The 18,145-nt window shown below is 47.7% G+C and overlaps 29 non-coding genes across 29 annotated transcripts; all 29 read left to right on the top strand.

Annotated features, from left to right (window-relative positions):
- The first annotated feature begins 158 nt into the window (after positions 1 to 158).
- On the top strand, positions 159 to 277 carry LOC140997392 (5S ribosomal RNA). The gene has a single exon (XR_012179336.1). It is a non-coding gene; the product is annotated as a 5S ribosomal RNA (ribosomal RNA).
- A 506-nt stretch (positions 278 to 783) lies between these two features.
- On the top strand, positions 784 to 902 carry LOC140996990 (5S ribosomal RNA). The gene has a single exon (XR_012178958.1). It is a non-coding gene; the product is annotated as a 5S ribosomal RNA (ribosomal RNA).
- Positions 903 to 1,408: 506 nt separating this feature from the next.
- Positions 1,409 to 1,527, top strand: LOC140996989 (5S ribosomal RNA). Its single transcript, XR_012178957.1, has one exon. It is a non-coding gene; the product is annotated as a 5S ribosomal RNA (ribosomal RNA).
- Positions 1,528 to 2,033: 506 nt separating this feature from the next.
- On the top strand, positions 2,034 to 2,152 carry LOC140996988 (5S ribosomal RNA). Its single transcript, XR_012178956.1, has one exon. It is a non-coding gene; the product is annotated as a 5S ribosomal RNA (ribosomal RNA).
- A 506-nt stretch (positions 2,153 to 2,658) lies between these two features.
- Positions 2,659 to 2,777, top strand: LOC140996987 (5S ribosomal RNA). Its single transcript, XR_012178955.1, has one exon. It is a non-coding gene; the product is annotated as a 5S ribosomal RNA (ribosomal RNA).
- A 506-nt stretch (positions 2,778 to 3,283) lies between these two features.
- LOC140996986 (5S ribosomal RNA) lies at positions 3,284 to 3,402 on the top strand. The gene has a single exon (XR_012178954.1). It is a non-coding gene; the product is annotated as a 5S ribosomal RNA (ribosomal RNA).
- A 506-nt stretch (positions 3,403 to 3,908) lies between these two features.
- LOC140996984 (5S ribosomal RNA) lies at positions 3,909 to 4,027 on the top strand. Its single transcript, XR_012178953.1, has one exon. It is a non-coding gene; the product is annotated as a 5S ribosomal RNA (ribosomal RNA).
- Positions 4,028 to 4,533: 506 nt separating this feature from the next.
- Positions 4,534 to 4,652, top strand: LOC140996983 (5S ribosomal RNA). The gene has a single exon (XR_012178952.1). It is a non-coding gene; the product is annotated as a 5S ribosomal RNA (ribosomal RNA).
- A 506-nt stretch (positions 4,653 to 5,158) lies between these two features.
- On the top strand, positions 5,159 to 5,277 carry LOC140996982 (5S ribosomal RNA). Its single transcript, XR_012178951.1, has one exon. It is a non-coding gene; the product is annotated as a 5S ribosomal RNA (ribosomal RNA).
- Positions 5,278 to 5,783: 506 nt separating this feature from the next.
- LOC140996980 (5S ribosomal RNA) lies at positions 5,784 to 5,902 on the top strand. Its single transcript, XR_012178949.1, has one exon. It is a non-coding gene; the product is annotated as a 5S ribosomal RNA (ribosomal RNA).
- A 506-nt stretch (positions 5,903 to 6,408) lies between these two features.
- LOC140996979 (5S ribosomal RNA) lies at positions 6,409 to 6,527 on the top strand. The gene has a single exon (XR_012178948.1). It is a non-coding gene; the product is annotated as a 5S ribosomal RNA (ribosomal RNA).
- Positions 6,528 to 7,033: 506 nt separating this feature from the next.
- LOC140996978 (5S ribosomal RNA) lies at positions 7,034 to 7,152 on the top strand. Its single transcript, XR_012178947.1, has one exon. It is a non-coding gene; the product is annotated as a 5S ribosomal RNA (ribosomal RNA).
- Positions 7,153 to 7,658: 506 nt separating this feature from the next.
- On the top strand, positions 7,659 to 7,777 carry LOC140996977 (5S ribosomal RNA). The gene has a single exon (XR_012178946.1). It is a non-coding gene; the product is annotated as a 5S ribosomal RNA (ribosomal RNA).
- A 506-nt stretch (positions 7,778 to 8,283) lies between these two features.
- Positions 8,284 to 8,402, top strand: LOC140996976 (5S ribosomal RNA). The gene has a single exon (XR_012178945.1). It is a non-coding gene; the product is annotated as a 5S ribosomal RNA (ribosomal RNA).
- A 506-nt stretch (positions 8,403 to 8,908) lies between these two features.
- LOC140996975 (5S ribosomal RNA) lies at positions 8,909 to 9,027 on the top strand. Its single transcript, XR_012178944.1, has one exon. It is a non-coding gene; the product is annotated as a 5S ribosomal RNA (ribosomal RNA).
- Positions 9,028 to 9,533: 506 nt separating this feature from the next.
- LOC140996974 (5S ribosomal RNA) lies at positions 9,534 to 9,652 on the top strand. Its single transcript, XR_012178943.1, has one exon. It is a non-coding gene; the product is annotated as a 5S ribosomal RNA (ribosomal RNA).
- A 506-nt stretch (positions 9,653 to 10,158) lies between these two features.
- Positions 10,159 to 10,276, top strand: LOC140996854 (5S ribosomal RNA). Its single transcript, XR_012178855.1, has one exon. It is a non-coding gene; the product is annotated as a 5S ribosomal RNA (ribosomal RNA).
- Positions 10,277 to 10,782: 506 nt separating this feature from the next.
- Positions 10,783 to 10,901, top strand: LOC140996973 (5S ribosomal RNA). The gene has a single exon (XR_012178942.1). It is a non-coding gene; the product is annotated as a 5S ribosomal RNA (ribosomal RNA).
- Positions 10,902 to 11,407: 506 nt separating this feature from the next.
- Positions 11,408 to 11,525, top strand: LOC140996853 (5S ribosomal RNA). Its single transcript, XR_012178854.1, has one exon. It is a non-coding gene; the product is annotated as a 5S ribosomal RNA (ribosomal RNA).
- Positions 11,526 to 12,031: 506 nt separating this feature from the next.
- LOC140997311 (5S ribosomal RNA) lies at positions 12,032 to 12,150 on the top strand. Its single transcript, XR_012179260.1, has one exon. It is a non-coding gene; the product is annotated as a 5S ribosomal RNA (ribosomal RNA).
- A 506-nt stretch (positions 12,151 to 12,656) lies between these two features.
- On the top strand, positions 12,657 to 12,775 carry LOC140996972 (5S ribosomal RNA). Its single transcript, XR_012178941.1, has one exon. It is a non-coding gene; the product is annotated as a 5S ribosomal RNA (ribosomal RNA).
- Positions 12,776 to 13,281: 506 nt separating this feature from the next.
- LOC140996971 (5S ribosomal RNA) lies at positions 13,282 to 13,400 on the top strand. The gene has a single exon (XR_012178940.1). It is a non-coding gene; the product is annotated as a 5S ribosomal RNA (ribosomal RNA).
- Positions 13,401 to 13,906: 506 nt separating this feature from the next.
- On the top strand, positions 13,907 to 14,025 carry LOC140996969 (5S ribosomal RNA). The gene has a single exon (XR_012178938.1). It is a non-coding gene; the product is annotated as a 5S ribosomal RNA (ribosomal RNA).
- A 506-nt stretch (positions 14,026 to 14,531) lies between these two features.
- LOC140996968 (5S ribosomal RNA) lies at positions 14,532 to 14,650 on the top strand. Its single transcript, XR_012178937.1, has one exon. It is a non-coding gene; the product is annotated as a 5S ribosomal RNA (ribosomal RNA).
- Positions 14,651 to 15,156: 506 nt separating this feature from the next.
- Positions 15,157 to 15,275, top strand: LOC140996967 (5S ribosomal RNA). The gene has a single exon (XR_012178936.1). It is a non-coding gene; the product is annotated as a 5S ribosomal RNA (ribosomal RNA).
- Positions 15,276 to 15,781: 506 nt separating this feature from the next.
- On the top strand, positions 15,782 to 15,900 carry LOC140996966 (5S ribosomal RNA). Its single transcript, XR_012178935.1, has one exon. It is a non-coding gene; the product is annotated as a 5S ribosomal RNA (ribosomal RNA).
- Positions 15,901 to 16,406: 506 nt separating this feature from the next.
- LOC140996965 (5S ribosomal RNA) lies at positions 16,407 to 16,525 on the top strand. The gene has a single exon (XR_012178934.1). It is a non-coding gene; the product is annotated as a 5S ribosomal RNA (ribosomal RNA).
- Positions 16,526 to 17,031: 506 nt separating this feature from the next.
- On the top strand, positions 17,032 to 17,150 carry LOC140996964 (5S ribosomal RNA). Its single transcript, XR_012178933.1, has one exon. It is a non-coding gene; the product is annotated as a 5S ribosomal RNA (ribosomal RNA).
- A 506-nt stretch (positions 17,151 to 17,656) lies between these two features.
- LOC140996963 (5S ribosomal RNA) lies at positions 17,657 to 17,775 on the top strand. The gene has a single exon (XR_012178932.1). It is a non-coding gene; the product is annotated as a 5S ribosomal RNA (ribosomal RNA).
- Positions 17,776 to 18,145: the final 370 nt, after the last annotated feature.

Raw genomic sequence — 18,145 nt, 5'->3', positions numbered from 1 at the left:
AAAACAGGTGACGGCAGAGCTTGCTATGAAGGCTCATTTTTCATCCTGGTAACAGGATTTGCTTTATTTCTGGACGTACCCTACCTGCACTCCAAGGCAAAACAATGAAACGCCATCTGAGGGCATCTTTAAAAGGCCTTTTTCGGGGTGCACGTGTGGCTTACGGCCATACCACTCTGAACACGCCTGATCTCGTCCGATCTCGGAAGCTAAGCAGGGTCGGGCCTGGTTAGTACTTGGATGGGAGACCGCCTGGGAATACCAGGTGCTGTAAGCTTTTTGACTTCTCTCTACAGACACCAGGCGGCGCTGCAGCTTCTTCAGTGGAGACAGAGGGTTGAAAAAAACCAGCAGCCTGTCTCTGCTTTTCCGATCATGCAGGCTGTCTGTTAAGGTGGAGCAATGTAAATGGCTAGTCCTTCGCTTCCTGTCTCCACTTCATGCTTTTTTATGCTACTGCTTCATTCCATTTCAGAGGGAAATATGGTACATTTTCCTCCTCTAAACATGTAATTATTTGATCCAATCGAATGCATCAATGAAAACACTGCTGAGACAATGATGTGTCAGTGCTTACCAATCCACTGACAGCTGTTTTCCATACAGCCAAAGCCTGGGAAATGTGAAAACAGGTGACGGCAGAGCTTGCTATGAAGGCTCATTTTTCATCCTGGTAACAGGATTTGCTTTATTTCTGGACGTACCCTACCTGCACTCCAAGGCAAAACAATGAAACGCCATCTGAGGGCATCTTTAAAAGGCCTTTTTCGGGGTGCACGTGTGGCTTACGGCCATACCACTCTGAACACGCCCGATCTCGTCCGATCTCGGAAGCTAAGCAGGGTCGGGCCTGGTTAGTACTTGGATGGGAGACCGCCTGGGAATACCAGGTGCTGTAAGCTTTTTGACTTCTCTCTACAGACACCAGGCGGCGCTGCAGCTTCTTCAGTGGAGACAGAGGGTTGAAAAAAACCAGCAGCCTGTCTCTGCTTTTCCGATCATGCAGGCTGTCTGTTAAGGTGGAGCAATGTAAATGGCTAGTCCTTCGCTTCCTGTCTCCACTTCATGCTGTTTTATGCTACTGCTTCATTCCATTTCAGAGGGAAATATGGTACATTTTCCTCCTCTAAACATGTAATTATTTGATCCAATCGAATGCATCAATGAAAACACTGCTGAGACAATGATGTGTCAGTGCTTACCAATCCACTGACAGCTGTTTTCCATACAGCCAAAGCCTGGGAAATGTGAAAACAGGTGACGGCAGAGCTTGCTATGAAGGCTCATTTTTCATCCTGGTAACAGGATTTGCTTTATTTCTGGACGTACCCTACCTGCACTCCAAGGCAAAACAATGAAACGCCATCTGAGGGCATCTTTAAAAGGCCTTTTTCGGGGTGCACGTGTGGCTTACGGCCATACCACTCTGAACACGCCCGATCTCGTCCGATCTCGGAAGCTAAGCAGGGTCGGGCCTGGTTAGTACTTGGATGGGAGACCGCCTGGGAATACCAGGTGCTGTAAGCTTTTTGACTTCTCTCTACAGACACCAGGCGGCGCTGCAGCTTCTTCTGTGGAGACAGAGGGTTGAAAAAAACCAGCAGCCTGTCTCTGCTTTTCCGATCATGCAGGCTGTCTGTTAAGGTGGAGCAATGTAAATGGCTAGTCCTTCGCTTCCTGTCTCCACTTCATGCTGTTTTATGCTACTGCTTCATTCCATTTCAGAGGGAAATATGGTACATTTTCCTCCTCTAAACATGTAATTATTTGATCCAATCGAATGCATCAATGAAAACACTGCTGAGACAATGATGTGTCAGTGCTTACCAATCCACTGACAGCTGTTTTCCATACAGCCAAAGCCTGGGAAATGTGAAAACAGGTGACGGCAGAGCTTGCTATGAAGGCTCATTTTTCATCCTGGTAACAGGATTTGCTTTATTTCTGGACGTACCCTACCTGCACTCCAAGGCAAAACAATGAAACGCCATCTGAGGGCATCTTTAAAAGGCCTTTTTCGGGGTGCACGTGTGGCTTACGGCCATACCACTCTGAACACGCCCGATCTCGTCCGATCTCGGAAGCTAAGCAGGGTCGGGCCTGGTTAGTACTTGGATGGGAGACCGCCTGGGAATACCAGGTGCTGTAAGCTTTTTGACTTCTCTCTACAGACACCAGGCGGCGCTGCAGCTTCTTCAGTGGAGACAGAGGGTTGAAAAAAACCAGCAGCCTGTCTCTGCTTTTCCGATCATGCAGGCTGTCTGTTAAGGTGGAGCAATGTAAATGGCTAGTCCTTCGCTTCCTGTCTCCACTTCATGCTGTTTTATGCTACTGCTTCATTCCATTTCAGAGGGAAATATGGTACATTTTCCTCCTCTAAACATGTAATTATTTGATCCAATCGAATGCATCAATGAAAACACTGCTGAGACAATGATGTGTCAGTGCTTACCAATCCACTGACAGCTGTTTTCCATACAGCCAAAGCCTGGGAAATGTGAAAACAGGTGACGGCAGAGCTTGCTATGAAGGCTCATTTTTCATCCTGGTAACAGGATTTGCTTTATTTCTGGACGTACCCTACCTGCACTCCAAGGCAAAACAATGAAACGCCATCTGAGGGCATCTTCAAAAGGCCTTTTTCGGGGTGCACGTGTGGCTTACGGCCATACCACTCTGAACACGCCCGATCTCGTCCGATCTCGGAAGCTAAGCAGGGTCGGGCCTGGTTAGTACTTGGATGGGAGACCGCCTGGGAATACCAGGTGCTGTAAGCTTTTTGACTTCTCTCTACAGACACCAGGCGGCGCTGCAGCTTCTTCAGTGGAGACAGAGGGTTGAAAAAAACCAGCAGCCTGTCTCTGCTTTTCCGATCATGCAGGCTGTCTGTTAAGGTGGAGCAATGTAAATGGCTAGTCCTTCGCTTCCTGTCTCCACTTCATGCTGTTTTATGCTACTGCTTCATTCCATTTCAGAGGGAAATATGGTACATTTTCCTCCTCTAAACATGTAATTATTTGATCCAATCGAATGCATCAATGAAAACACTGCTGAGACAATGATGTGTCAGTGCTTACCAATCCACTGACAGCTGTTTTCCATACAGCCAAAGCCTGGGAAATGTGAAAACAGGTGACGGCAGAGCTTGCTATGAAGGCTCATTTTTCATCCTGGTAACAGGATTTGCTTTATTTCTGGACGTACCCTACCTGCACTCCAAGGCAAAACAATGAAACGCCATCTGAGGGCATCTTCAAAAGGCCTTTTTCGGGGTGCACGTGTGGCTTACGGCCATACCACTCTGAACACGCCCGATCTCGTCCGATCTCGGAAGCTAAGCAGGGTCGGGCCTGGTTAGTACTTGGATGGGAGACCGCCTGGGAATACCAGGTGCTGTAAGCTTTTTGACTTCTCTCTACAGACACCAAGCGGCGCTGCAGCTTCTTCAGTGGAGACAGAGGGTTGAAAAAAACCAGCAGCCTGTCTCTGCTTTTCCGATCATGCAGGCTGTCTGTTAAGGTGGAGCAATGTAAATGGCTAGTCCTTCGCTTCCTGTCTCCACTTCATGCTGTTTTATGCTACTGCTTCATTCCATTTCAGAGGGAAATATGGTACATTTTCCTCCTCTAAACATGTAATTATTTGATCCAATCGAATGCATCAATGAAAACACTGCTGAGACAATGATGTGTCAGTGCTTACCAATCCACTGACAGCTGTTTTCCATACAGCCAAAGCCTGGGAAATGTGAAAACAGGTGACGGCAGAGCTTGCTATGAAGGCTCATTTTTCATCCTGGTAACAGGATTTGCTTTATTTCTGGACGTACCCTACCTGCACTCCAAGGCAAAACAATGAAACGCCATCTGAGGGCATCTTCAAAAGGCCTTTTTCGGGGTGCACGTGTGGCTTACGGCCATACCACTCTGAACACGCCCGATCTCGTCCGATCTCGGAAGCTAAGCAGGGTCGGGCCTGGTTAGTACTTGGATGGGAGACCGCCTGGGAATACCAGGTGCTGTAAGCTTTTTGACTTCTCTCTACAGACACCAAGCGGCGCTGCAGCTTCTTCAGTGGAGACAGAGGGTTGAAAAAAACCAGCAGCCTGTCTCTGCTTTTCCGATCATGCAGGCTGTCTGTTAAGGTGGAGCAATGTAAATGGCTAGTCCTTCGCTTCCTGTCTCCACTTCATGCTGTTTTATGCTACTGCTTCATTCCATTTCAGAGGGAAATATGGTACATTTTCCTCCTCTAAACATGTAATTATTTGATCCAATCGAATGCATCAATGAAAACACTGCTGAGACAATGATGTGTCAGTGCTTACCAATCCACTGACAGCTGTTTTCCATACAGCCAAAGCCTGGGAAATGTGAAAACAGGTGACGGCAGAGCTTGCTATGAAGGCTCATTTTTCATCCTGGTAACAGGATTTGCTTTATTTCTGGACGTACCCTACCTGCACTCCAAGGCAAAACAATGAAACGCCATCTGAGGGCATCTTCAAAAGGCCTTTTTCGGGGTGCACGTGTGGCTTACGGCCATACCACTCTGAACACGCCCGATCTCGTCCGATCTCGGAAGCTAAGCAGGGTCGGGCCTGGTTAGTACTTGGATGGGAGACCGCCTGGGAATACCAGGTGCTGTAAGCTTTTTGACTTCTCTCTACAGACACCAAGCGGCGTTGCAGCTTCTTCAGTGGAGACAGAGGGTTGAAAAAAACCAGCAGCCTGTCTCTGCTTTTCCGATCATGCAGGCTGTCTGTTAAGGTGGAGCAATGTAAATGGCTAGTCCTTCGCTTCCTGTCTCCACTTCATGCTGTTTTATGCTACTGCTTCATTCCATTTCAGAGGGAAATATGGTACATTTTCCTCCTCTAAACATGTAATTATTTGATCCAATCGAATGCACCAATGAAAACACTGCTGAGACAATGATGTGTCAGTGCTTACCAATCCACTGACAGCTGTTTTCCATACAGCCAAAGCCTGGGAAATGTGAAAACAGGTGACGGCAGAGCTTGCTATGAAGGCTCATTTTTCATCCTGGTAACAGGATTTGCTTTATTTCTGGACGTACCCTACCTGCACTCCAAGGCAAAACAATGAAACGCCATCTGAGGGCATCTTCAAAAGGCCTTTTTCGGGGTGCACGTGTGGCTTACGGCCATACCACTCTGAACACGCCCGATCTCGTCCGATCTCGGAAGCTAAGCAGGGTCGGGCCTGGTTAGTACTTGGATGGGAGACCGCCTGGGAATACCAGGTGCTGTAAGCTTTTTGACTTCTCTCTACAGACACCAAGCGGCGCTGCAGCTTCTTCAGTGGAGACAGAGGGTTGAAAAAAACCAGCAGCCTGTCTCTGCTTTTCCGATCATGCAGGCTGTCTGTTAAGGTGGAGCAATGTAAATGGCTAGTCCTTCGCTTCCTGTCTCCACTTCATGCTGTTTTATGCTACTGCTTCATTCCATTTCAGAGGGAAATATGGTACATTTTCCTCCTCTAAACATGTAATTATTTGATCCAATCGAATGCATCAATGAAAACACTGCTGAGACAATGATGTGTCAGTGCTTACCAATCCACTGACAGCTGTTTTCCATACAGCCAAAGCCTGGGAAATGTGAAAACAGGTGACGGCAGAGCTTGCTATGAAGGCTCATTTTTCATCCTGGTAACAGGATTTGCTTTATTTCTGGACGTACCCTACCTGCACTCCAAGGCAAAACAATGAAACGCCATCTGAGGGCATCTTCAAAAGGCCTTTTTCGGGGTGCACGTGTGGCTTACGGCCATACCACTCTGAACACGCCCGATCTCGTCCGATCTCGGAAGCTAAGCAGGGTCGGGCCTGGTTAGTACTTGGATGGGAGACCGCCTGGGAATACCAGGTGCTGTAAGCTTTTTGACTTCTCTCTACAGACACCAGGCGGCGCTGCAGCTTCTTCAGTGGAGACAGAGGGTTGAAAAAAACCAGCAGCCTGTCTCTGCTTTTCCGATCATGCAGGCTGTCTGTTAAGGTGGAGCAATGTAAATGGCTAGTCCTTCGCTTCCTGTCTCCACTTCATGCTGTTTTATGCTACTGCTTCATTCCATTTCAGAGGGAAATATGGTACATTTTCCTCCTCTAAACATGTAATTATTTGATCCAATCGAATGCATCAATGAAAACACTGCTGAGACAATGATGTGTCAGTGCTTACCAATCCACTGACAGCTGTTTTCCATACAGCCAAAGCCTGGGAAATGTGAAAACAGGTGACGGCAGAGCTTGCTATGAAGGCTCATTTTTCATCCTGGTAACAGGATTTGCTTTATTTCTGGACGTACCCTACCTGCACTCCAAGGCAAAACAATGAAACGCCATCTGAGGGCATCTTTAAAAGGCCTTTTTCGGGGTGCACGTGTGGCTTACGGCCATACCACTCTGAACACGCCCGATCTCGTCCGATCTCGGAAGCTAAGCAGGGTCGGGCCTGGTTAGTACTTGGATGGGAGACCGCCTGGGAATACCAGGTGCTGTAAGCTTTTTGACTTCTCTCTACAGACACCAGGCGGCGCTGCAGCTTCTTCAGTGGAGACAGAGGGTTGAAAAAAACCAGCAGCCTGTCTCTGCTTTTCCGATCATGCAGGCTGTCTGTTAAGGTGGAGCAATGTAAATGGCTAGTCCTTCGCTTCCTGTCTCCACTTCATGCTGTTTTATGCTACTGCTTCATTCCATTTCAGAGGGAAATATGGTACATTTTCCTCCTCTAAACATGTAATTATTTGATCCAATCGAATGCATCAATGAAAACACTGCTGAGACAATGATGTGTCAGTGCTTACCAATCCACTGACAGCTGTTTTCCATACAGCCAAAGCCTGGGAAATGTGAAAACAGGTGACGGCAGAGCTTGCTATGAAGGCTCATTTTTCATCCTGGTAACAGGATTTGCTTTATTTCTGGACGTACCCTACCTGCACTCCAAGGCAAAACAATGAAACGCCATCTGAGGGCATCTTTAAAAGGCCTTTTTCGGGGTGCACGTGTGGCTTACGGCCATACCACTCTGAACACGCCCGATCTCGTCCGATCTCGGAAGCTAAGCAGGGTCGGGCCTGGTTAGTACTTGGATGGGAGACCGCCTGGGAATACCAGGTGCTGTAAGCTTTTTGACTTCTCTCTACAGACACCAGGCGGCGCTGCAGCTTCTTCAGTGGAGACAGAGGGTTGAAAAAAACCAGCAGCCTGTCTCTGCTTTTCCGATCACGCAGGCTGTCTGTTAAGGTGGAGCAATGTAAATGGCTAGTCCTTCGCTTCCTGTCTCCACTTCATGCTGTTTTATGCTACTGCTTCATTCCATTTCAGAGGGAAATATGGTACATTTTCCTCCTCTAAACATGTAATTATTTGATCCAATCGAATGCATCAATGAAAACACTGCTGAGACAATGATGTGTCAGTGCTTACCAATCCACTGACAGCTGTTTTCCATACAGCCAAAGCCTGGGAAATGTGAAAACAGGTGACGGCAGAGCTTGCTATGAAGGCTCATTTTTCATCCTGGTAACAGGATTTGCTTTATTTCTGGACGTACCCTACCTGCACTCCAAGGCAAAACAATGAAACGCCATCTGAGGGCATCTTTAAAAGGCCTTTTTCGGGGTGCACGTGTGGCTTACGGCCATACCACTCTGAACACGCCCGATCTCGTCCGATCTCGGAAGCTAAGCAGGGTCGGGCCTGGTTAGTACTTGGATGGGAGACCGCCTGGGAATACCAGGTGCTGTAAGCTTTTTGACTTCTCTCTACAGACACCAGGCGGCGCTGCAGCTTCTTCAGTGGAGACAGAGGGTTGAAAAAAACCAGCAGCCTGTCTCTGCTTTTCCGATCACGCAGGCTGTCTGTTAAGGTGGAGCAATGTAAATGGCTAGTCCTTCGCTTCCTGTCTCCACTTCATGCTGTTTTATGCTACTGCTTCATTCCATTTCAGAGGGAAATATGGTACATTTTCCTCCTCTAAACATGTAATTATTTGATCCAATCGAATGCATCAATGAAAACACTGCTGAGACAATGATGTGTCAGTGCTTACCAATCCACTGACAGCTGTTTTCCATACAGCCAAAGCCTGGGAAATGTGAAAACAGGTGACGGCAGAGCTTGCTATGAAGGCTCATTTTTCATCCTGGTAACAGGATTTGCTTTATTTCTGGACGTACCCTACCTGCACTCCAAGGCAAAACAATGAAACGCCATCTGAGGGCATCTTTAAAAGGCCTTTTTCGGGGTGCACGTGTGGCTTACGGCCATACCACTCTGAACACGCCCGATCTCGTCCGATCTCGGAAGCTAAGCAGGGTCGGGCCTGGTTAGTACTTGGATGGGAGACCGCCTGGGAATACCAGGTGCTGTAAGCTTTTTGACTTCTCTCTACAGACACCAGGCAGCGCTGCAGCTTCTTCAGTGGAGACAGAGGGTTGAAAAAAACCAGCAGCCTGTCTCTGCTTTTCCGATCATGCAGGCTGTCTGTTAAGGTGGAGCAATGTAAATGGCTAGTCCTTCGCTTCCTGTCTCCACTTCATGCTGTTTTATGCTACTGCTTCATTCCATTTCAGAGGGAAATATGGTACATTTTCCTCCTCTAAACATGTAATTATTTGATCCAATCGAATGCATCAATGAAAACACTGCTGAGACAATGATGTGTCAGTGCTTACCAATCCACTGACAGCTGTTTTCCATACAGCCAAAGCCTGGGAAATGTGAAAACAGGTGACGGCAGAGCTTGCTATGAAGGCTCATTTTTCATCCTGGTAACAGGATTTGCTTTATTTCTGGACGTACCCTACCTGCACTCCAAGGCAAAACAATGAAACGCCATCTGAGGGCATCTTTAAAAGGCCTTTTTCGGGGTGCACGTGTGGCTTACGGCCATACCACTCTGAACACGCCCGATCTCGTCCGATCTCGGAAGCTAAGCAGGGTCGGGCCTGGTTAGTACTTGGATGGGAGACCGCCTGGGAATACCAGGTGCTGTAAGCTTTTTGACTTCTCTCTACAGACACCAGGCGGCGCTGCAGCTTCTTCAGTGGAGACAGAGGGTTGAAAAAAACCAGCAGCCTGTCTCTGCTTTTCCGATCATGCAGGCTGTCTGTTAAGGTGGAGCAATGTAAATGGCTAGTCCTTCGCTTCCTGTCTCCACTTCATGCTGTTTTATGCTACTGCTTCATTCCATTTCAGAGGGAAATATGGTACATTTTCCTCCTCTAAACATGTAATTATTTGATCCAATCGAATGCATCAATGAAAACACTGCTGAGACAATGATGTGTCAGTGCTTACCAATCCACTGACAGCTGTTTTCCATACAGCCAAAGCCTGGGAAATGTGAAAACAGGTGACGGCAGAGCTTGCTATGAAGGCTCATTTTTCATCCTGGTAACAGGATTTGCTTTATTTCTGGACGTACCCTACCTGCACTCCAAGGCAAAACAATGAAACGCCATCTGAGGGCATCTTCAAAAGGCCTTTTTCGGGGTGCACGTGTGGCTTACGGCCATACCACTCTGAACACGCCCGATCTCGTCCGATCTCGGAAGCTAAGCAGGGTCGGGCCTGGTTAGTACTTGGATGGGAGACCGCCTGGGAATACCAGGTGCTGTAAGCTTTTTGACTTCTCTCTACAGACACCAGGCGGCGCTGCAGCTTCTTCAGTGGAGACAGAGGGTTGAAAAAAACCAGCAGCCTGTCTCTGCTTTTCCGATCATGCAGGCTGTCTGTTAAGGTGGAGCAATGTAAATGGCTAGTCCTTCGCTTCCTGTCTCCACTTCATGCTGTTTTATGCTACTGCTTCATTCCATTTCAGAGGGAAATATGGTACATTTTCCTCCTCTAAACATGTAATTATTTGATCCAATCGAATGCATCAATGAAAACACTGCTGAGACAATGATGTGTCAGTGCTTACCAATCCACTGACAGCTGTTTTCCATACAGCCAAAGCCTGGGAAATGTGAAAACAGGTGACGGCAGAGCTTGCTATGAAGGCTCATTTTTCATCCTGGTAACAGGATTTGCTTTATTTCTGGACGTACCCTACCTGCACTCCAAGGCAAAACAATGAAACGCCATCTGAGGGCATCTTCAAAAGGCCTTTTTCGGGGTGCACGTGTGGCTTACGGCCATACCACTCTGAACACGCCCGATCTCGTCCGATCTCGGAAGCTAAGCAGGTCGGGCCTGGTTAGTACTTGGATGGGAGACCGCCTGGGAATACCAGGTGCTGTAAGCTTTTTGACTTCTCTCTACAGACACCAGGCGGCGCTGCAGCTTCTTCAGTGGAGACAGAGGGTTGAAAAAAACCAGCAGCCTGTCTCTGCTTTTCCGATCATGCAGGCTGTCTGTTAAGGTGGAGCAATGTAAATGGCTAGTCCTTCGCTTCCTGTCTCCACTTCATGCTGTTTTATGCTACTGCTTCATTCCATTTCAGAGGGAAATATGGTACATTTTCCTCCTCTAAACATGTAATTATTTGATCCAATCGAATGCATCAATGAAAACACTGCTGAGACAATGATGTGTCAGTGCTTACCAATCCACTGACAGCTGTTTTCCATACAGCCAAAGCCTGGGAAATGTGAAAACAGGTGACGGCAGAGCTTGCTATGAAGGCTCATTTTTCATCCTGGTAACAGGATTTGCTTTATTTCTGGACGTACCCTACCTGCACTCCAAGGCAAAACAATGAAACGCCATCTGAGGGCATCTTCAAAAGGCCTTTTTCGGGGTGCACGTGTGGCTTACGGCCATACCACTCTGAACACGCCCGATCTCGTCCGATCTCGGAAGCTAAGCAGGGTCGGGCCTGGTTAGTACTTGGATGGGAGACCGCCTGGGAATACCAGGTGCTGTAAGCTTTTTGACTTCTCTCTACAGACACCAGGCGGCGCTGCAGCTTCTTCAGTGGAGACAGAGGGTTGAAAAAAACCAGCAGCCTGTCTCTGCTTTTCCGATCATGCAGGCTGTCTGTTAAGGTGGAGCAATGTAAATGGCTAGTCCTTCGCTTCCTGTCTCCACTTCATGCTGTTTTATGCTACTGCTTCATTCCATTTCAGAGGGAAATATGGTACATTTTCCTCCTCTAAACATGTAATTATTTGATCCAATCGAATGCATCAATGAAAACACTGCTGAGACAATGATGTGTCAGTGCTTACCAATCCACTGACAGCTGTTTTCCATACAGCCAAAGCCTGGGAAATGTGAAAACAGGTGACGGCAGAGCTTGCTATGAAGGCTCATTTTTCATCCTGGTAACAGGATTTGCTTTATTTCTGGACGTACCCTACCTGCACTCCAAGGCAAAACAATGAAACGCCATCTGAGGGCATCTTCAAAAGGCCTTTTTCGGGGTGCACGTGTGGCTTACGGCCATACCACTCTGAACACGCCCGATCTCGTCCGATCTCGGAAGCTAAGCAGGTCGGGCCTGGTTAGTACTTGGATGGGAGACCGCCTGGGAATACCAGGTGCTGTAAGCTTTTTGACTTCTCTCTACAGACACCAGGCGGCGCTGCAGCTTCTTCAGTGGAGACAGAGGGTTGAAAAAAACCAGCAGCCTGTCTCTGCTTTTCCGATCATGCAGGCTGTCTGTTAAGGTGGAGCAATGTAAATGGCTAGTCCTTCGCTTCCTGTCTCCACTTCATGCTGTTTTATGCTACTGCTTCATTCCATTTCAGAGGGAAATATGGTACATTTTCCTCCTCTAAACATGTAATTATTTGATCCAATCGAATGCATCAATGAAAACACTGCTGAGACAATGATGTGTCAGTGCTTACCAATCCACTGACAGCTGTTTTCCATACAGCCAAAGCCTGGGAAATGTGAAAACAGGTGACGGCAGAGCTTGCTATGAAGGCTCATTTTTCATCCTGGTAACAGGATTTGCTTTATTTCTGGACGTACCCTACCTGCACTCCAAGGCAAAACAATGAAACGCCATCTGAGGGCATCTTTAAAAGGCCTTTTTCGGGGTGCACGTGTGGCTTACGGCCATACCACTCTGAACACGCCCGATCTCGTCTGATCTCGGAAGCTAAGCAGGGTCGGGCCTGGTTAGTACTTGGATGGGAGACCGCCTGGGAATACCAGGTGCTGTAAGCTTTTTGACTTCTCTCTACAGACACCAGGCGGCGCTGCAGCTTCTTCAGTGGAGACAGAGGGTTGAAAAAAACCAGCAGCCTGTCTCTGCTTTTCCGATCATGCAGGCTGTCTGTTAAGGTGGAGCAATGTAAATGGCTAGTCCTTCGCTTCCTGTCTCCACTTCATGCTGTTTTATGCTACTGCTTCATTCCATTTCAGAGGGAAATATGGTACATTTTCCTCCTCTAAACATGTAATTATTTGATCCAATCGAATGCATCAATGAAAACACTGCTGAGACAATGATGTGTCAGTGCTTACCAATCCACTGACAGCTGTTTTCCATACAGCCAAAGCCTGGGAAATGTGAAAACAGGTGACGGCAGAGCTTGCTATGAAGGCTCATTTTTCATCCTGGTAACAGGATTTGCTTTATTTCTGGACGTACCCTACCTGCACTCCAAGGCAAAACAATGAAACGCCATCTGAGGGCATCTTTAAAAGGCCTTTTTCGGGGTGCACGTGTGGCTTACGGCCATACCACTCTGAACACGCCCGATCTCGTCCGATCTCGGAAGCTAAGCAGGGTCGGGCCTGGTTAGTACTTGGATGGGAGACCGCCTGGGAATACCAGGTGCTGTAAGCTTTTTGACTTCTCTCTACAGACACCAGGCGGCGCTGCAGCTTCTTCAGTGGAGACAGAGGGTTGAAAAAAACCAGCAGCCTGTCTCTGCTTTTCCGATCATGCAGGCTGTCTGTTAAGGTGGAGCAATGTAAATGGCTAGTCCTTCGCTTCCTGTCTCCACTTCATGCTGTTTTATGCTACTGCTTCATTCCATTTCAGAGGGAAATATGGTACATTTTCCTCCTCTAAACATGTAATTATTTGATCCAATCGAATGCATCAATGAAAACACTGCTGAGACAATGATGTGTCAGTGCTTACCAATCCACTGACAGCTGTTTTCCATACAGCCAAAGCCTGGGAAATGTGAAAACAGGTGACGGCAGAGCTTGCTATGAAGGCTCATTTTTCATCCTGGTAACAGGATTTGCTTTATTTCTGGACGTACCCTACCTGCACTCCAAGGCAAAACAATGAAACGCCATCTGAGGGCATCTTTAAAAGGCCTTTTTCGGGGTGCACGTGTGGCTTACGGCCATACCACTCTGAACACGCCCGATCTCGTCCGATCTCGGAAGCTAAGCAGGGTCGGGCCTGGTTAGTACTTGGATGGGAGACCGCCTGGGAATACCAGGTGCTGTAAGCTTTTTGACTTCTCTCTACAGACACCAGGCGGCGCTGCAGCTTCTTCAGTGGAGACAGAGGGTTGAAAAAAACCAGCAGCCTGTCTCTGCTTTTCCGATCATGCAGGCTGTCTGTTAAGGTGGAGCAATGTAAATGGCTAGTCCTTCGCTTCCTGTCTCCACTTCATGCTGTTTTATGCTACTGCTTCATTCCATTTCAGAGGGAAATATGGTACATTTTCCTCCTCTAAACATGTAATTATTTGATCCAATCGAATGCATCAATGAAAACACTGCTGAGACAATGATGTGTCAGTGCTTACCAATCCACTGACAGCTGTTTTCCATACAGCCAAAGCCTGGGAAATGTGAAAACAGGTGACGGCAGAGCTTGCTATGAAGGCTCATTTTTCATCCTGGTAACAGGATTTGCTTTATTTCTGGACGTACCCTACCTGCACTCCAAGGCAAAACAATGAAACGCCATCTGAGGGCATCTTCAAAAGGCCTTTTTCGGGGTGCACGTGTGGCTTACGGCCATACCACTCTGAACACGCCCGATCTCGTCCGATCTCGGAAGCTAAGCAGGGTCGGGCCTGGTTAGTACTTGGATGGGAGACCGCCTGGGAATACCAGGTGCTGTAAGCTTTTTGACTTCTCTCTACAGACACCAGGCGGCGCTGCAGCTTCTTCAGTGGAGACAGAGGGTTGAAAAAAACCAGCAGCCTGTCTCTGCTTTTCCGATCATGCAGGCTGTCTGTTAAGGTGGAGCAATGTAAATGGCTAGTCCTTCGCTTCCTGTCTCCACTTCATGCTGTTTTATGCTACTGCTTCATTCCATTTCAGAGGGAAATATGGTACATTTTCCTCCTCTAAACATGTAATTATTTGATCCAATCGAATGCATCAATGAAAACACTGCTGAGACAATGATGTGTCAGTGCTTACCAATCCACTGACAGCTGTTTTCCATACAGCCAAAGCCTGGGAAATGTGAAAACAGGTGACGGCAGAGCTTGCTATGAAGGCTCATTTTTCATCCTGGTAACAGGATTTGCTTTATTTCTGGACGTACCCTACCTGCACTCCAAGGCAAAACAATGAAACGCCATCTGAGGGCATCTTCAAAAGGCCTTTTTCGGGGTGCACGTGTGGCTTACGGCCATACCACTCTGAACACGCCCGATCTCGTCCGATCTCGGAAGCTAAGCAGGGTCGGGCCTGGTTAGTACTTGGATGGGAGACCGCCTGGGAATACCAGGTGCTGTAAGCTTTTTGACTTCTCTCTACAGACACCAGGCGGCGCTGCAGCTTCTTCAGTGGAGACAGAGGGTTGAAAAAAACCAGCAGCCTGTCTCTGCTTTTCCGATCATGCAGGCTGTCTGTTAAGGTGGAGCAATGTAAATGGCTAGTCCTTCGCTTCCTGTCTCCACTTCATGCTGTTTTATGCTACTGCTTCATTCCATTTCAGAGGGAAATATGGTACATTTTCCTCCTCTAAACATGTAATTATTTGATCCAATCGAATGCATCAATGAAAACACTGCTGAGACAATGATGTGTCAGTGCTTACCAATCCACTGACAGCTGTTTTCCATACAGCCAAAGCCTGGGAAATGTGAAAACAGGTGACGGCAGAGCTTGCTATGAAGGCTCATTTTTCATCCTGGTAACAGGATTTGCTTTATTTCTGGACGTACCCTACCTGCACTCCAAGGCAAAACAATGAAACGCCATCTGAGGGCATCTTTAAAAGGCCTTTTTCGGGGTGCACGTGTGGCTTACGGCCATACCACTCTGAACACGCCCGATCTCGTCCGATCTCGGAAGCTAAGCAGGGTCGGGCCTGGTTAGTACTTGGATGGGAGACCGCCTGGGAATACCAGGTGCTGTAAGCTTTTTGACTTCTCTCTACAGACACCAGGCGGCGCTGCAGCTTCTTCAGTGGAGACAGAGGGTTGAAAAAAACCAGCAGCCTGTCTCTGCTTTTCCGATCATGCAGGCTGTCTGTTAAGGTGGAGCAATGTAAATGGCTAGTCCTTCGCTTCCTGTCTCCACTTCATGCTGTTTTATGCTACTGCTTCATTCCATTTCAGAGGGAAATATGGTACATTTTCCTCCTCTAAACATGTAATTATTTGATCCAATCGAATGCATCAATGAAAACACTGCTGAGACAATGATGTGTCAGTGCTTACCAATCCACTGACAGCTGTTTTCCATACAGCCAAAGCCTGGGAAATGTGAAAACAGGTGACGGCAGAGCTTGCTATGAAGGCTCATTTTTCATCCTGGTAACAGGATTTGCTTTATTTCTGGACGTACCCTACCTGCACTCCAAGGCAAAACAATGAAACGCCATCTGAGGGCATCTTCAAAAGGCCTTTTTCGGGGTGCACGTGTGGCTTACGGCCATACCACTCTGAACACGCCCGATCTCGTCCGATCTCGGAAGCTAAGCAGGGTCGGGCCTGGTTAGTACTTGGATGGGAGACCGCCTGGGAATACCAGGTGCTGTAAGCTTTTTGACTTCTCTCTACAGACACCAGGCGGCGCTGCAGCTTCTTCAGTGGAGACAGAGGGTTGAAAAAAACCAGCAGCCTGTCTCTGCTTTTCCAATCATGCAGGCTGTCTGTTAAGGTGGAGCAATGTAAATGGCTAGTCCTTCGCTTCCTGTCTCCACTTCATGCTGTTTTATGCTACTGCTTCATTCCATTTCAGAGGGAAATATGGTACATTTTCCTCCTCTAAACATGTAATTATTTGATCCAATCGAATGCATCAATGAAAACACTGCTGAGACAATGATGTGTCAGTGCTTACCAATCCACTGACAGCTGTTTTCCATACAGCCAAAGCCTGGGAAATGTGAAAACAGGTGACGGCAGAGCTTGCTATGAAGGCTCATTTTTCATCCTGGTAACAGGATTTGCTTTATTTCTGGACGTACCCTACCTGCACTCCAAGGCAAAACAATGAAACGCCATCTGAGGGCATCTTCAAAAGGCCTTTTTCGGGGTGCACGTGTGGCTTACGGCCATACCACTCTGAACACGCCCGATCTCGTCCGATCTCGGAAGCTAAGCAGGGTCGGGCCTGGTTAGTACTTGGATGGGAGACCGCCTGGGAATACCAGGTGCTGTAAGCTTTTTGACTTCTCTCTACAGACACCAGGCGGCGCTGCAGCTTCTTCAGTGGAGACAGAGGGTTGAAAAAAACCAGCAGCCTGTCTCTGCTTTTCCGATCATGCAGGCTGTCTGTTAAGGTGGAGCAATGTAAATGGCTAGTCCTTCGCTTCCTGTCTCCACTTCATGCTGTTTTATGCTACTGCTTCATTCCATTTCAGAGGGAAATATGGTACATTTTCCTCCTCTAAACATGTAATTATTTGATCCAATCGAATGCATCAATGAAAACACTGCTGAGACAATGATGTGTCAGTGCTTACCAATCCACTGACAGCTGTTTTCCATACAGCCAAAGCCTGGGAAATGTGAAAACAGGTGACGGCAGAGCTTGCTATGAAGGCTCATTTTTCATCCTGGTAACAGGATTTGCTTTATTTCTGGACGTACCCTACCTGCACTCCAAGGCAAAACAATGAAACGCCATCTGAGGGCATCTTTAAAAGGCCTTTTTCGGGGTGCACGTGTGGCTTACGGCCATACCACTCTGAACACGCCCGATCTCGTCCGATCTCGGAAGCTAAGCAGGGTCGGGCCTGGTTAGTACTTGGATGGGAGACCGCCTGGGAATACCAGGTGCTGTAAGCTTTTTGACTTCTCTCTACAGACACCAGGCGGCGCTGCAGCTTCTTCAGTGGAGACAGAGGGTTGAAAAAAACCAGCAGCCTGTCTCTGCTTTTCCGATCATGCAGGCTGTCTGTTAAGGTGGAGCAATGTAAATGGCTAGTCCTTCGCTTCCTGTCTCCACTTCATGCTGTTTTATGCTACTGCTTCATTCCATTTCAGAGGGAAATATGGTACATTTTCCTCCTCTAAACATGTAATTATTTGATCCAATCGAATGCATCAATGAAAACACTGCTGAGACAATGATGTGTCAGTGCTTACCAATCCACTGACAGCTGTTTTCCATACAGCCAAAGCCTGGGAAATGTGAAAACAGGTGACGGCAGAGCTTGCTATGAAGGCTCATTTTTCATCCTGGTAACAGGATTTGCTTTATTTCTGGACGTACCCTACCTGCACTCCAAGGCAAAACAATGAAACGCCATCTGAGGGCATCTTTAAAAGGCCTTTTTCGGGGTGCACGTGTGGCTTACGGCCATACCACTCTGAACACGCCCGATCTCGTCCGATCTCGGAAGCTAAGCAGGGTCGGGCCTGGTTAGTACTTGGATGGGAGACCGCCTGGGAATACCAGGTGCTGTAAGCTTTTTGACTTCTCTCTACAGACACCAGGCGGCGCTGCAGCTTCTTCAGTGGAGACAGAGGGTTGAAAAAAACCAGCAGCCTGTCTCTGCTTTTCCGATCATGCAGGCTGTCTGTTAAGGTGGAGCAATGTAAATGGCTAGTCCTTCGCTTCCTGTCTCCACTTCATGCTGTTTTATGCTACTGCTTCATTCCATTTCAGAGGGAAATATGGTACATTTTCCTCCTCTAAACATGTAATTATTTGATCCAATCGAATGCATCAATGAAAACACTGCTGAGACAATGATGTGTCAGTGCTTACCAATCCACTGACAGCTGTTTTCCATACAGCCAAAGCCTGGGAAATGTGAAAACAGGTGACGGCAGAGCTT

The sequence above is a fragment of the Pagrus major genome, chromosome 5 (genome assembly GCF_040436345.1).
Source record: "Pagrus major chromosome 5, Pma_NU_1.0".
In the NCBI taxonomy this organism is placed as follows: Eukaryota; Metazoa; Chordata; class Actinopteri; order Spariformes; family Sparidae; genus Pagrus; species Pagrus major.
Note: the sequence above shows the minus strand (reverse complement) of the source record. Positions and strands in the feature narration are given on the sequence as shown.